The following is a 14264-nucleotide window of genomic DNA, read 5'->3' on the forward strand; positions in this document are numbered from 1 at the left end:
GGCCGGTTAGCTCAGTTGGTTAGAGCGTGGTGCTAATAACGCCAAGGTCGCGGGTTCGATCCCCGTACGGGCCAAAAGGAGTAACCTTCCCTTTTAATGAAAATTAATCTTGCTGCGGTCGTTTCCCTCCCCTTCACGGCCAATGCGGCGTAAAACTGGATTTAAACTCTCACTTCATTTCTTTGTCTTCAGCCGTGGCGCTCCTCCCCGCTTTGCCGGCCCCGGCCCCGGCCCCTAGAGCGGGCCCGGGAAGGAGAAAGAGAAAGCGAAGCCTCGTGGAAGCTGTGGCGCGCGGCCGGCGGCCGGTGCTGGAGGAAGACGCGGCCCGTGTCCCGCGTGGGCGCCGCCGCCGCTCTCCTCACGCGCCGCCCCTGTCAGCGCCGTCAGTCAAGTGACCCGACTGCCGCACCGAGCCGCGCTTCCCGCCTTGGCGTCTTCTCTCCGCTTCCGCCCGAGAGGAGGACTTGTTTGTTCTGCTCCTCCACGACCCGGGGTAGGTCCGTAAACGCAAGACCAGAGTCCTTCAAAAAGTCCGTGCAAAGTGCAATTAAAAGGATAAGTATTTTGGTGCAGTTTTCCTAAGGCACATTAGGGAGGACGATGAAAAAAATGTTCCAAAAATAGGCGTATTGTGAATTCCACTTTTTCACCAACTTTTTGAGGTGCCCTCGTATCTGTGGAGGGGCTGTGACAACTGTGTGTTCTCAAGGGTGGGGATCTTGTATGTAAGCTTGCCAAGGTGCCCATAAACAGTGTGGCCGCGAAGGCCACGCCGTTGTTACAGGTTACACAGAATGGCAGACACGAAAAATGAATGACAAATACAATCCCAGCAGAAGACGAAATTTAGATTTTTCAGATTTGACATACGAAACTCCCGCTGGCTACTGGAAACACAAAGCCGAAGCTGTGTTAGGGCAGAGCTGTGTTGGTAATCCGCCGGCCCTGGGCCGGGACGGACAGGGGTTAGCGCCGAGCTCAGGGGCCGGCTGTCCCCGGAAGCTGAGCGCGCTCCCGGCCTGTGCGCCTCCGGTTACCGTGTGGACTGCCTGGACTGCGCGCCTTCAGAAGTTCGCTGTTCATTGCGCAACTTGATTGGCTGACTCAGAGGCGAGGCTGACGTTGATTGGTCGGTAGCAAAAGGGCGCTCGCCGGAGCGATTGTCGACGGATACGTTAGGCTGGTTTAAAAAAGGTTCTGGCGGCTACAGAACAGTCCTTTTTCCTAAGTTGGTACTTAATGTTCATTCTTAAGATGTTCCTTTGGTCCAAAAGGAAAATCGTATTAAAATGTTCTTTTTACTATCCAGATAATAGATAATGACGATGACAACTTTGTCTCTGCGCCTGTCGCGTGTCAGATGCGTTCGTGGACTTTAGGTTCAGTGACACGAATTAGAGCAGACTGCGAGGGAGGCAGCCGAGGTTCAGAGCTGTGGCCTCAGTCACCGCTTGCGTGCTGGCAGAGTTAGGGTGGAGCTGGCTGTTTTGCTGCAATGTGTGTTGAACACATAACCGGATTTTTAAAAAAAGTTTTCATTTTGACCTTTCCGCATCAAGTCAAACAAAGGCAGCTGGCCATAATCTGGCGGTGCCGTTGTGTCGCTGACCCCGATTCTTCTCTTTCATTCAGCCACGTGACCTTGCCATGCTGCCCTCCACTCTCCAGCTGAGCTTGTGCCTGGCCAGCAGGATGTTAGCAAATGTGACAGAGAAGATTCTGGAAGAAGCCCTTGCCTCGTTCTGCTTGCTTTTGTTGGTGTTGTTTTCCAACACACTTTATTTTTTAGAACACTTTTAAAATTCACAGCAAAATCGGGCAGAAAGTACAGTGAGTTCTCACTTACCCCCTGGTCATCCCCTCCCCCCAGCTGCGGTGACTGTTCCTCGCCATCGCCAGAGAATTAGGCAGGCTGCCCGCAGCTAGCCTTGACCGAGGAGGGGAAAGTGCGCCACCCGCCACTCAGCCTTCCCCAAACCCGGGGGACAATCAGGCGCGGTGTGGAGCCCAGTCGAAGCAGGGTCTCACTGTATTGTAAAAGGGAGGTGTATATATAGCGGAGGTACAGAGCGGATGGTACAGAGCGGATGAGGGATGTGGGCAAGGGGTGGGGTGTTGTGATGCAAAAGGGACTTAGCCACTCCTGTTATACCACCTTAATGATCCTTAGGCAGAAGCGCCCTGGGGCTGGGGTGTTTGCTACCAGGGATTTGAAACGTAAAGTCAGGTTTTCAAATTCGAGGCAGGCTCAGGAAGTTTCTCTAGGCCTCTCTGGATTCAGCGTCCCCCACACCCAGCCTCTCACTGTCAGCAAGCTGCAACACTGATAAATTTCTTCTGATGGATGAACCTATCACATTATCAACCGGCCTATAGTTTACAATACTTTCCATTTATTAGTTCTTTCATTTTTTCCATCAAAGCACATCTAGATCTTATACATACTAAATCTAAGAAGATTTACGTTTAAGTATTTCATTTTTGAGGGCATTAATGTAAATAAACAGTATTGTGCTTTAAATTTCAAATTCCACTTGTTTGTTGGTGGTGTGTAGGAAAACAATTGACTTTTGTGTATTAACCTTGTGTCCTGCAACTTTGCTGAAATTGCTTATTAGTTCCGGTTCTGGTTTCTTTTGTCCCCCCGCCCCCCCCCCCCCCATACACACTTGCTTTTGCTGTCAGCCATTGCCAGGAGAACTTGTCTGGGTTTAGCATGCTGGAAGGTAAGAGATGGGTGGAGATTCACTGATTGTCTGTTATTCCTCAGACATATGAGTACCTGGCTAATCCCAACCTAGCAGTAAACCAGAGACCTGTGAGCTGAATAGATTCTAATTGTTTTAAGCTAATGAACGGAGATGGTGTGTTAAGCAGTGCATTTGTGACAGTAAATAAGTGGTGTGCACATTAAAATGCCACCATTTTACCACAGCATTCTACCAAAGCACTCATTCTTTGCTATTCCTCCAGTGCACGAGGTAAACTCTAAATTAGGCTCTTTCTGGGCACTGTTTCCTGTGTCTGGAATGACTTTACCTTGATGTCCTCATGACCCGTTAACTTCTCTCCTTGAGACTGTTGCTCGGATATCACCAATATTCACTCCGTGTAGAAACTAAAGCTGAGAATTCAACCCCAACGTCCATCCCTGACTAATTTTTCCCCTCAGCATCTATCACACCATCTGGTATTTTAGATACATTTTTTCTTTTGTAGAAGATTCTGTAACTCTGTTACTAGAAAGAAAAGAAGTTTCTATTCCAGTGCTAGTGACACATAGTATACATCCAATAAATACTTACTTACTGAATGATTACATTATTGTCTATGGAACAGAGGACACATGATTGAAGGGAGGGTGGGAGAGAAGCAACATTAGTTCTGTCCCTTCAGGTATGCTGGATCAATAGACCTGAAAGGTACATTTTCCTTTTCTGGAAGTTCTAAGATGGATCCACCTGGTGTGAGCTCCCTCCGGCCCCTTTCCCTCTGATCACAACCTGGAAGCCTGCTGGAGTGGGGGTTATCGAAGCAGGGAGTAGGGTTTTAAGGATACGTTCATCTCTCCTTCAGCTAAATGGATCTCTCATTTTAACAATAGTAGAGGGTGTCGATTTTTTTGACCCTAGTCAAGGGTACTAATGTTCAATGATCTAACTCCAGCAACTGGAGACTAACGTGTTTGAGTTCATCGCTCAGCATCGTCTTCTCTTTGAATTTATTATATCTGCATACTATCTGATTATGTCTGTTCTTCCAGTTCCAACATCTCCCTTAAAAATGCACATGAACTACCTTCTAAATACGCAGCTACCTTTTTGGGCAGAGGTTTTCTTACAGGTCATGTGACAGCCCAGCTATGCAAGGCCCAAACAGCACGACATGTCAGGGAATACAGCCACTTTCAAAGAGTGCAGATGGTTTTTCCGATAGGCTGAAGGTGGGCTCATGTCTGTGCCGTGGCAAGCCTGTTGCTCTTCCACGGACCCTCCTGATCACTAACACTACTTCACATTTCAGTACAGCCCTTCTACAATGACTCCTGAAGGAGCAAAAATAACACAAGTGTGGACTCCAAATCTGCTGGTGACAGGTTACTTTCAGAAAACTGAAAAATTCCTCAGTCTCCTGGGAGACTTCCTATCAATGAATTACTAATGACTTAAAGGGTTTCCCCCATCTATCACATTGTTCCCCCAAACATTCAGATATGCCATTTAACCTCTACGTTAAAAGCAGCTGCTCTTGACTCAATGGTTTTCTCCAGCTACTGCCCCATTGCTCAGGTAGCTTTATTTAAAAAAAATCTCTGGGGAGTTATCAGCAGTTTCCAAAAAACATTCTCGAAAACCTTGATAAGTTTTTGGGCACAATCACTTGATGGAAACTTCTGGTCAAGACCACTGGTGACCTGTCTATGGCTAAAGTTTAGGATCACTCCCAAGTTCCTGTCTTCCTTGGCTTCTCAAGGCCAGCAGATGTTTGCTTAATGACTGCCTCGTCCTAGTCCTTTGATCTCAAGGGCTCCCTCTTCTCATCGCGCACCTTTGGGACGCAGTCTCCCAAGCCTGCTGACCTCCCCTCTGGATATGCTCCCCACCCCCCATGATTTCATTCATTCTCACAGCTTACAGAATGTCTTACTTGACCACCACTCTACAAATCTGTGTTTGCAGTCTAGACTGCTGTACTCCATGTTTGTGTCAGGGAATTTCAAAAAGTTGGCAGAAAATTCATATCATGCAAAAACTATGCATGGATTTCAAATTTTTTTGCACTAAAATAAACTCATCTGTTAATTCCAGTTTTCTGTGAACTTTTTGAAATGCCTTCCTGGATCCCACTGATTCCTCGCATGTCACTCGGGTTTTGTGTATAATAAGTCCGTCTAGAACCGAGCTCCCGATTTTCTGCTAATTCTGCTATACCCTGTCTTCTCCATTGCAGGTAATGGCAATTCTACACTTCCAGTTTTGGAGGCAAAATCTTTCAAAATCATCCCTGATTCTACGTCCTCCCTCACTCCTGCATCCATTTTCTCTAGTATTCTTCTTGGTTCTATGTTTATGCCCCAACTCTGCTTCCCACCACGGAGTCAGTCATCTGACGACAGCCCCCATTCTTTGGAGTGACTTCGCTGCTGGAAACTCGGTCCCCTCGCTTTGCAAGAGAAAAAGGAAGGGTCGCTCCCGGCCCGCTCCTCTGCACCGGGATGTGACTTCCCGCGCCCAGGAGGGGGCGCGCGGGAGCACACGGGCCTCAGCTCTGCGGCGTTCCTTATTTGAATCCTAGGCTTGCATAGAAACTCCAGCAGATTCAGACTAGGAATTCCAAAACAGAACTCTGTTTCCGCCCGGTTTCGAACCGGGGACCTTTCGCGTGTTAGGCGAACGTGATAACCACTACACTACGGAAACCTGCATGCCAGTGGTCTGTTACATCTCTGAATGGGTTCAAGAGAACGTTTCATGCATCCTTCCGTGCAGTCTTTCTGGTTGTCTTTTGCCGAGTCTTCACGTCTTCCTCTGCGATTTACCGCTGCTTGGAACCAGCAGTTTGAAACCGGATAATTCAGAGCCACGTAGATAGCACTCCGGAGCCCCAGCTCCTTCACAAGACCAGGCAGGGGAGTCCCAGGCAGACTCCAAGGAAATTTCGTGTCGAAGGACTCGGTACTCCGGTGCTCCTTTCTCTGCTCGCCTTCGACCTCCTGCCTTCCTCTCTCTGTGCCGGAAACGAGGCTGGTCCCAACTGAGCGTGAATGTGGGTGCTGGCACTGTGCCAGCACCTGGGGCGTGGGACGCTCCCAGTTACTTCTGAACGAAATACTTCCTTGGGGTTGAAACACAAGGCACAGGCGTGTTGGTGCAAAGGTGCATGCATACCCGGGGTAAAGAATCTACGTGTGTTCAAGAAAATTGGAAATCGAGCCAGGAAAATTTTGTTCATTAGGACTCATTGCTGGTGGACATGTAGGAATACATCTCTTTGCTCGTTTGAAGTAATATTCTCCGGTGTGTGTGGGTGTATGCATACACGCACAGGTGTATCTTCTTTCGCGCATCCCGGTAGTGGATGCGGGGGTCCAGGAGCAGGCTTCAGCTCAGGACTGTGCCTCTCCAGGAGGCGCCTAGGAAAGCTCCTTCAGCTCTCTGCTCTGAAAAGCGGGGGAGGATGGCGGGCCCAGCTGCATTTGTCACAACTCGGGAAGAGCGGTCAGAAACTGCCTGCAGCTGGCCAGGGAGGTTCTGCTCTGGCACCGAGTGTGACTTCGCCCTTCGGCTCAGCCTCGGTGGACTGAACCGGTCAGTGTGAGAGTCTGACCGTTAGAAGCTTAGGATGATATATGTGGTCATCCCCATCACCAACCACCCATCCTTGGAGGTCCACTCAGAGGTAGGCCTGGTTATAATGACGGCAAACTAAGCACAGCCTTTGCTTTGTGTTCACTCCATACCGTGCCCTAGGAAGCATCCGGGGTGTTTAAAGGCATAAAGACAGAAGGATGAGAAAGAGGGCGGCAGCAAGATGCTGAGGGCCAGAGAGCAGAATGACTCAGTGTTAGCAGTGGGGAAATGCTTATGGCATTAAGTATCTTTTTCAAAAAAAATTTTAAAGTTTAGATGTGCTGGTACATACATGTTCATCTACTCTTTGTACGTCTCACAGTTGTAAAATGCTCAATATTACCCACTCCCCACACTTTACCTTCCTTTATGGAAAAAGTGTGTAATGGAAAAAACAAGGCATACATTTCTTTTTTTTTTTTTCACCAAAATAAACTCTTCTTTGATTCCATTTATTTTCACAAACTTTTAAAGTACCGCGTGTCTACTGTTCACTGATGGCAGCAGGGTCTAATCTGATTCTGAAAGACCAAGAATAATGCCGGCATTCACAGCCCCACATGAAAACCTGCACGTTCAGGATGTGGGGGGAGGGGATTATAGCCATCTTCCAGCAGAAGACCTGGCTCATTGGGGTTGAAAAACCTGCACCTGAGTCAAAAGTGCTGGCGCTGGCTTCAGAGGACGTGTACAGCAGGATTTGAGGTCTGATCAGTCCCCATTTCTGCACTAATTGGCAATCCAGGTTTTAATTCTCCCAATCTAATGTTGGCAGAGTAACATCTCACTTTTTTTTTTTTTCATTTTATAAATTACTAGTAGTATTGGGTATTTAAAATCTTAGTCTTTTCAGATTCTCCTCCCTCGGTTTGGGAGAGAACCCCATGCACATTCTTGACCCATTTTCTATTGAGCTGATCTCTGATCTTGCTGGCTTTCACAGTTCTCACCATGTTGTATAGACAAAGTGCTTGACATGAAAAATATTTCAAATATCTTCCACTTTTGTCATACTTGGCTGTTTACTTTTTCACCATGGCCTTCACTGAACAATATCTTTGATTTGAATAAAGCGGACTATATCAGTATTTTGTTTTTAGAGTTTTTTTAAGTTCTTTTCCAGCCCCTAGATCACAAAGATAATTTAAACATATATTTCTATTAATTTTTCACCAGTTACACATAGCTATTTAGACTCTCTGAATAAGTAGATTTTCTGAAATCTACAGGTGATTCTACTGTACAGTGTATATTAATAGTCATGATGATGGAGTCATATAGAACTCTCGTGTATATCAACGTACAAGAGACTTTTTCTCTAATGTATGTCCACCACTCAATCCTCCTAGTCCAGTCCTACCCCAGGACTGACAGGCCTGGATTTCTCTCAATATACAAAGGCAATAATCTCTCTCGCTATGTCTTGGCTGGCACAGAACATCTAGAAGATCAGAGACAGCTCTGAGCTGGAGGGCCAACAAACCTAATGAAGCGTTCTTTTCTTGTGGCTATATCAGGCCCCGGGGTAAGACATGTCTGTGAATCTAGCAAGCTCTGCGAATCCCAGAGAACGCTGGAGTCTCTGGTTTCACCTCCAGAGAACGTCATCCTAGGACCCTTAAGTGGTGTGGTGGCAGCGGACACAGCCTGCCCTCTCACCCTGTGGTTCTCGCTCCTGGTAACTAAAAACCAGAGCGGCATTCATTTGTTTACTTATGGTGCAGCTTTTATGATATTTATAAATTAAGTCAATTTCAAACCCTGTTTCAGGATTTAATTTCATTCTTGGAGTGGCGGGCCTTTGGCCCAGTCGTTCATATGCCACTGAGGAAGCAAGTGTCCCATATGGAGTCCTGGCTCAATGCTGATCCCAGAGTCCCATCAATGCACACTCTGGGAGACAGCAGGTGAGGTGATGGCTCCAGTGCTTGGGCCCCTGCCACCCATGGGAGAGACCTGGATGGAGTTCCTGACTCTTGGCTTTGGCTTTGCCCAGATCTGGCTTTTGCTGGCCTTTGGGGAGTGAACTAGAAAATGGAAGAGCTCTCTCTCTCTCTCTCTCTCTCTCTCTCTCTTTCTCCTTCTCTGCCTTTCAAATAAAAATAAATAAATTTTAAAAAAATTAATCTTTGCCTTCAGAAGTATTCAGCCTTCCAACACAATGCCCTACACGCCCTGCCTGGGGCCTACTTTAGTGAGTTCTTAGGCCACCCTCTAATCCTGGATGTGTCTGTGGGTGTCTGTCTGTGGGGCAGTGTCCGGCACACAGGACTTCCCCAATGGCAGTTAGAACTCCTGGTTCATACACTTTCCCCTTACAGTCAGCACCGCGGATTCCAGCTTCCTAGGTGTGTGCCGGGGATTTCCCAGCTCACTCCTGCGAGAGTTTCTAGGCCTTGAAGCCTCCACCTGAACGATGAGTTGAGGGCTTTGGAGTGAACACCTAGGCTCAGAGGCAGCAGTGTTCGCTGGTGAGGACGGAGGTGTAGACCGTGGCCAGGCTGCCTGTCCACACCTGTTACTGCCCTATCCTGCTGCCGAACAGCTTTTCTCCCCAGATGCACGAAAGGAGTGTCTTGAAAGGAACTGGTGCTGAAGTGAGTCAGGTCGGCGAAAGTAAGTGTTGTGCATTTTCTGGTCTTAATATCCCGATTTAATGCAAGTCCTCACGCTCCTGGACAGTTGACTTTTCCTAACAGTATAATGTGGGGAGCTGCAACTTAGTAACTAAATAGTCCTTGTCCAGGTTAAACTTTCTCAGTGGTTTCTTCCCAAGCAGCGAGACAGGCTTTGCTTCCTTTGTGTGCTTTTCTAAATCTGGCCCGCTGTTCCATAGATTCTATTCCCATTCGTATTTTTACTAAAATTCTGAAGTTATTCATAAACTTCCGGAGGCCGAAAACTGAATCGTAGTAAAGCTTAAGGTCAGCTGACACAGCACGCACCGGGATGGCCGAGTGGTTAAGGCGTTGGACTTAAGATCCAATGGACATGTGTCCGCGTGGGTTCGAGCCCCACTCCCGGTAGGGTTGGCGCAGGGTATTTTACCTGGAGCAGCACAATCCCTTGCTCAGGGGCAGAAATTTTGCGGGGAAAACGTCTAATGCTTAATGCTATGGCTCTGGGGACCTGGTTTGGGCGGGCATGGTGGCGCCTAGCACTCAAGTCCTCTCGTTCCGCCTGTGGCGGCAGGTGCGTCCACGTTTCATCCCAAGCCTCTGGGATTCTGCTACCGGTTCACCCTTTTCCCAGCGGCTCCGCTGGCTCCGAGGCTGTGTCCGGCCCTGGGGGCGGCTGCTGGTGGCTGGTGGCTGCAGCTTCCGCGCGGCGACCCGCACCAGGGCTACGGCCTCCCCCGCCTCAGGAGAGCGCCGTTGAGCGCTGAGACAGTCGGCCCGCGGGAGCCAAGGCCGCAGAAGGGCGGCAAAGGCAGAGCCGCAGGCAGCCGCAGCGCGGCCTTGCACCTGCCGGGGCGCCCTGCTGCCCGCCTCCACGGCCGCCTGCAGTCTCCGCAGCTCTTGCTGCTTCCAGTCGCCGCTCTGGCGAGTGTCCGTGCCCTACCGTGGCGGGGACTTGCGTTCCCCGCCGCCGGGAGCAGCCTGTCTCGTGTTTCAGTGAAGTTCAGATACCTGCTCTGTCCTCGATCTACTTTCTTATCGTTGGGTTCTGAGGGCGCCCCACTTGTTCTGGACACACACACACCAGATACGTGTCTCGTAAATGCCTTTTCATTTTCTCAGTAACTTCTGCACCTCAGTTTTTCACCTGGATAAGGCCTAATTTATCAGTTTGGAGGCGGGAGAGTAGCGCCAATCCAACGCCTCGAGGATTTCCTTCTGCATTTTCTACAGCTTGTGTTGCTTTAGGTTTTGTGTTTACATCAACGATCCGTTTTGAGCTCATTTTAGTAACAAACTGTAAAATATGGGTTGAAGTCCTGTTTTTGGCATTGTGGATATATGTTGCTCCAGTGCCATTTGTTAACAAATCACCCTTTCTCCATTGGATTGCCTTTGCATCTCTCTCAAAAATCAATTGGCCCATAAATGGGATTCTGCTACTGGACCCCCTTCTTTTGTATTGATTCTGTGTCCAGACTTCAATAGTACATCATCCTATGTTGTTGAATACATGTTAAATCACAAAATCAGATATTATGAGTCATCTTTGTTTTTCTTCTTCAAAAAATTGGCTCTTTTGGTTCTTTTGCTTTTCCTTATAGTTTTTTGAATAAATTGGTCTGTTTTTACAAAAAAGAAAAAAAAACCTGCTGAAATTTTTGCTTGGATTGGAAATCGAATCTACAGATCAATGTTGGAAAGAATTGACATTTTAACAATATTAAGCTGTCCAATCCATGAACATAGTATATAGCTCTATATTTAGGTATTCTTTGTTTCCTGAGTGTTTTGGTATTTGGGATACATATATGACAAATATTTTGTTAGATTAATGTGAAAGTATTATATTTACTTGAAATTATTATGTATTAAAATTTTATTTCTAATTATTAATTTTTAACACAAAGAAATAAAATAAATTTTTTCTTTACCTTTTACTCTGTATTTTTACCAAGTTCATTCTCATTCTATTTTATATTACTGTATCATTTTAGATTATTATTTTTTATTTTAGATCCTTCTGGATTTTTTTACGTAGATAATCGTGTTGTTTGTGATGAGAGTTTCATTTCTTTCTTTACAATCTAATGTGTGCATTTGTTTTTCTAGTGTTTTTATACCCAGTGGGACTTCTAGAACAATGTGGAATGGGAGTAGGAGGAGTAGACACTCTTGTTAGGTATCTGTTACATAAAGTAGGATATTGGGCTTTTGTTGACTTTTTTTTTTTTTATCAAATTGAGGAAGTTCTTCTCTACTTGTATTTTGCTTTCTAGTCCTAATTTTTTTAAATCAGAAATGGATGTTGAATGTCATCAAATATTTTTCTGTCTTGGTTGAGATGGTCATATGGCTTTCTCCTTTAGTCTGTTAGTAAATTGCATTGATTGAATCCTGAATAATAAGCCAGCTTTGCATTTTGATGAATTTTACTTGGCCAGGAGGAATTATCTTTTTAATATATTTTTTGAATTTGATTCATTAATATCTTACCAGAGATTTTTATTTCTATGTAAATAAGGGATATTGGCCTATAGTATTCTTTTCTTGTTATAGTTTTGATTTGTTTTAGCATCAGGGTAGTTTTGGCTTCATAACATGAATTGAGAAATGATCTCTACTCTTCCATGTTCTGAAAGAGTTTGCGTGGAATTGAAATTATATCTTAATTAAATATTTAACAGAATTTGCTGGTGAAGCCACTGTGTCTGCAGTTCCTGTGATGAAAAGGCTTTATTTTGTCTTATTTCTAAGGGACTCAATTCCTCTGGTCGATTCAGGAGTATTTCAGTTACCTATTCCTCCTTCTTGTTCTTTTTTTTTTTTTTTTTGTAAAAATTTATTTATTTTATTTGAAAGAGTTGCACAGGGAGAAGGAGAGGCCTTTCATCCGCTGGTTCACTCCCCAATTGACTCAACAGTGCCGGCACTGCAGGCGGAGGCTTTATCCACCACACCACAGCACCAGCTCCTCTATTCCTTCTTAAGTCAGCATATTTCAAGAATTTTTTTTCTGTTTCATCAAAGCTGTAATATTTATGGTCATAAGATGATTTATTAATATTCCTTTATGATGTGTGATAAATCTATCCCTTAACCTCTAATATTGGTAAATTATGTCTTCTCTCTTTTTTTACCCATCTGTTTAGTTGTTTAGTAGTACAATTGAACTTGTGGATTCCTAACATTTCCATTATTTTCATGCTTCAGTATCAATGATTTGTGTTCTTATCTTTGTTATATCCTTCTTCTGGTTTGGTTTTAATTTGCACATTTTTCCTGGTATCTTAAGATAAAAGAGTGTATCATTGATTCGAGAATTTTCTCCTTTGTAATGCAATCTTCTAATTCTATACATTTTATATCATTCTATCCAAAATACTGCATAATTTTCCTTCTGGCTTCTTTGAATCATAGGTAATTTAAACATCTGTTGTGCGGTTTCCAAATATTTAGGGGTTTTCCAGATGCTTTTGTTTACTGATTTCTAGTTTAAATGCATTATAGCTAAAATATATTTAATATGAATTGAATTATTTTAAAATTTTTGAGTGTGTGTGCGTATGTTTATGGCACAGAATATGATCTGTACTGCTGAGTGTTCAGGTCCACTTGAGAGAACGTCAGGATGGGAATCTGGCGCAGTGGTTAAGATGTGATTTGGATGCCCGCAGTGCACATCGGAGTGCCTGAGACAGAGTCTCAGCAGTGCTGACTCCGGCTTTCTGCTAATCCACACTGTGAGAGGCAGCAAATGATGGCTCAAGTGCTTGAGTTCCTGCCACTCAAGTAGAAGACCAGGCTGAGTTCCTGGTTTCTGGCTTCATCCTGGCCCCAACTTGGCTGTTGTGGGCATTCGGGGAGTGAAGCAGTGGACAGAAGATCTCTCTCTCTCTCTCTTTCTTTCTCTCTCTCCCTCTCTTTCACTCTGCTTTTCAAATAAATAAAAATTAAAACAATAATAACTTAAAAATATGCCAAAAAACTTCTTTGCCTCTTCTTTAAAAAAGAATATGTTCTTCTGCTGGTTTTTGGAGTGTTTCATCAGTGTCATTAGACCAAGTCTGTTCTATCCCTTAATGAGAGAGGGGTGTTAAAGTATCCACTATAATTCAAGAGTTGTCTATTTTGCTTTTAACTCAGTCAAGTTATACTTCGTGTAATTTGAACTTGTGTTTTGTGTCTTTTTACTGAATTGACTGTTTTACTGTTGGGTAATATGTTTGTTCCAAAGTCTCCTTGTCTGAAATTCATGGCCTCTATATTTACACCCTTTATTCTTACCTACTTAAGCCATTAACTGCATTTGAGTTCAGTATCTTATAAACAGCATACAGCTGGATCTTATCCAAACTGAACAACTCTCTCTAATTGGTATGGTTTAGACAATTTACACTTAACGTAATTACTGACACTCTTGTATTAGTGTCTGTCACCTTGGGGTGAGGGTATGGCCTAACATTCCATTTTGGAATGCTGGGGTTCAACGGTCACCTCTGGCTGCTGACTCCAGCATTCCTGATATTGCACACCCTGGAAGGCAGAAGTGATGGCCCAGGCAGCTGTGTTCCTGCCCTGTGGAAGACCTGAGTTGAATTCCCATGACCCAGGTTTTGGGCCTTTGGGGAGTGAGCCAGTCCGTGAGTGCTCTCTCGATCTTTGTCTCTGCCTCTCTGCCTATCAAATAAATGAGCAAATAAAAATTTTAAAGTCTATCATCTTGTTAGTTGTTTTCTATGTGTTCCTTTTGTTCTTTTCTCTTACCTTTGAAATATGTATTTTTACAACATTTATTTCCAATATTGCCTTATCATTTATGCTTCTTTGAAAATCTACTTTATTGGTTTCCCTAGGGTTTTCTGTATACAGTTACAGTTACTCAAAGTCTACCTTCAAATAATACACTACTCATGTGTAGTAAGCAACCTGAAACACTCTATAACCTCTGATGGTTTGGATTATTGTCACACATCTTGATTTCAGCTATGCTATCATTGTGCAGTGTGTCACTACTACTTTCACTTTATGCAGTCAAGTTTTTTAGTGATAATTGGGAAAAATATTATTTGTATGTACCATCATTGCAACCGTTCCTGGGTTGTTTATTCTTCTGTGTCTCTCTGGCCTCATATTCCTTCTTCCTGAGGAAATTTTTATAATATTCCTATTGTGCACATATTACTAATTCTGCTAGTAACACATTCTTAAGGTTTTGTTCATCTGAAAACATCTGTACTTGTATTTCTTCGTCAGTTTTGGAAAATATTTTTTAAAAGATTTATTTTATTTATTT

At 44.6% G+C, this 14264-nt stretch overlaps 3 non-coding genes across 3 annotated transcripts; 2 read left to right on the top strand and 1 right to left on the bottom strand.

Annotated features, from left to right (window-relative positions):
• Window positions 1-74, top strand: TRNAI-AAU (transfer RNA isoleucine (anticodon AAU)). The gene has a single exon. It is a non-coding gene; the product is annotated as a tRNA-Ile (tRNA).
• Window positions 75-5347: 5273 nt separating this feature from the next.
• TRNAV-AAC (transfer RNA valine (anticodon AAC)) lies at window positions 5348-5420 on the bottom strand. Its single transcript has one exon. It is a non-coding gene; the product is annotated as a tRNA-Val (tRNA).
• Window positions 5421-9293: 3873 nt separating this feature from the next.
• On the top strand, window positions 9294-9376 carry TRNAL-UAA (transfer RNA leucine (anticodon UAA)). The gene has a single exon. It is a non-coding gene; the product is annotated as a tRNA-Leu (tRNA).
• Window positions 9377-14264: the final 4888 nt, after the last annotated feature.

The sequence above is a fragment of the Oryctolagus cuniculus genome, chromosome 5, assembly GCF_964237555.1.
Source record: "Oryctolagus cuniculus chromosome 5, mOryCun1.1, whole genome shotgun sequence".
NCBI lineage: Eukaryota > Metazoa > Chordata > Mammalia > Lagomorpha > Leporidae > Oryctolagus > Oryctolagus cuniculus.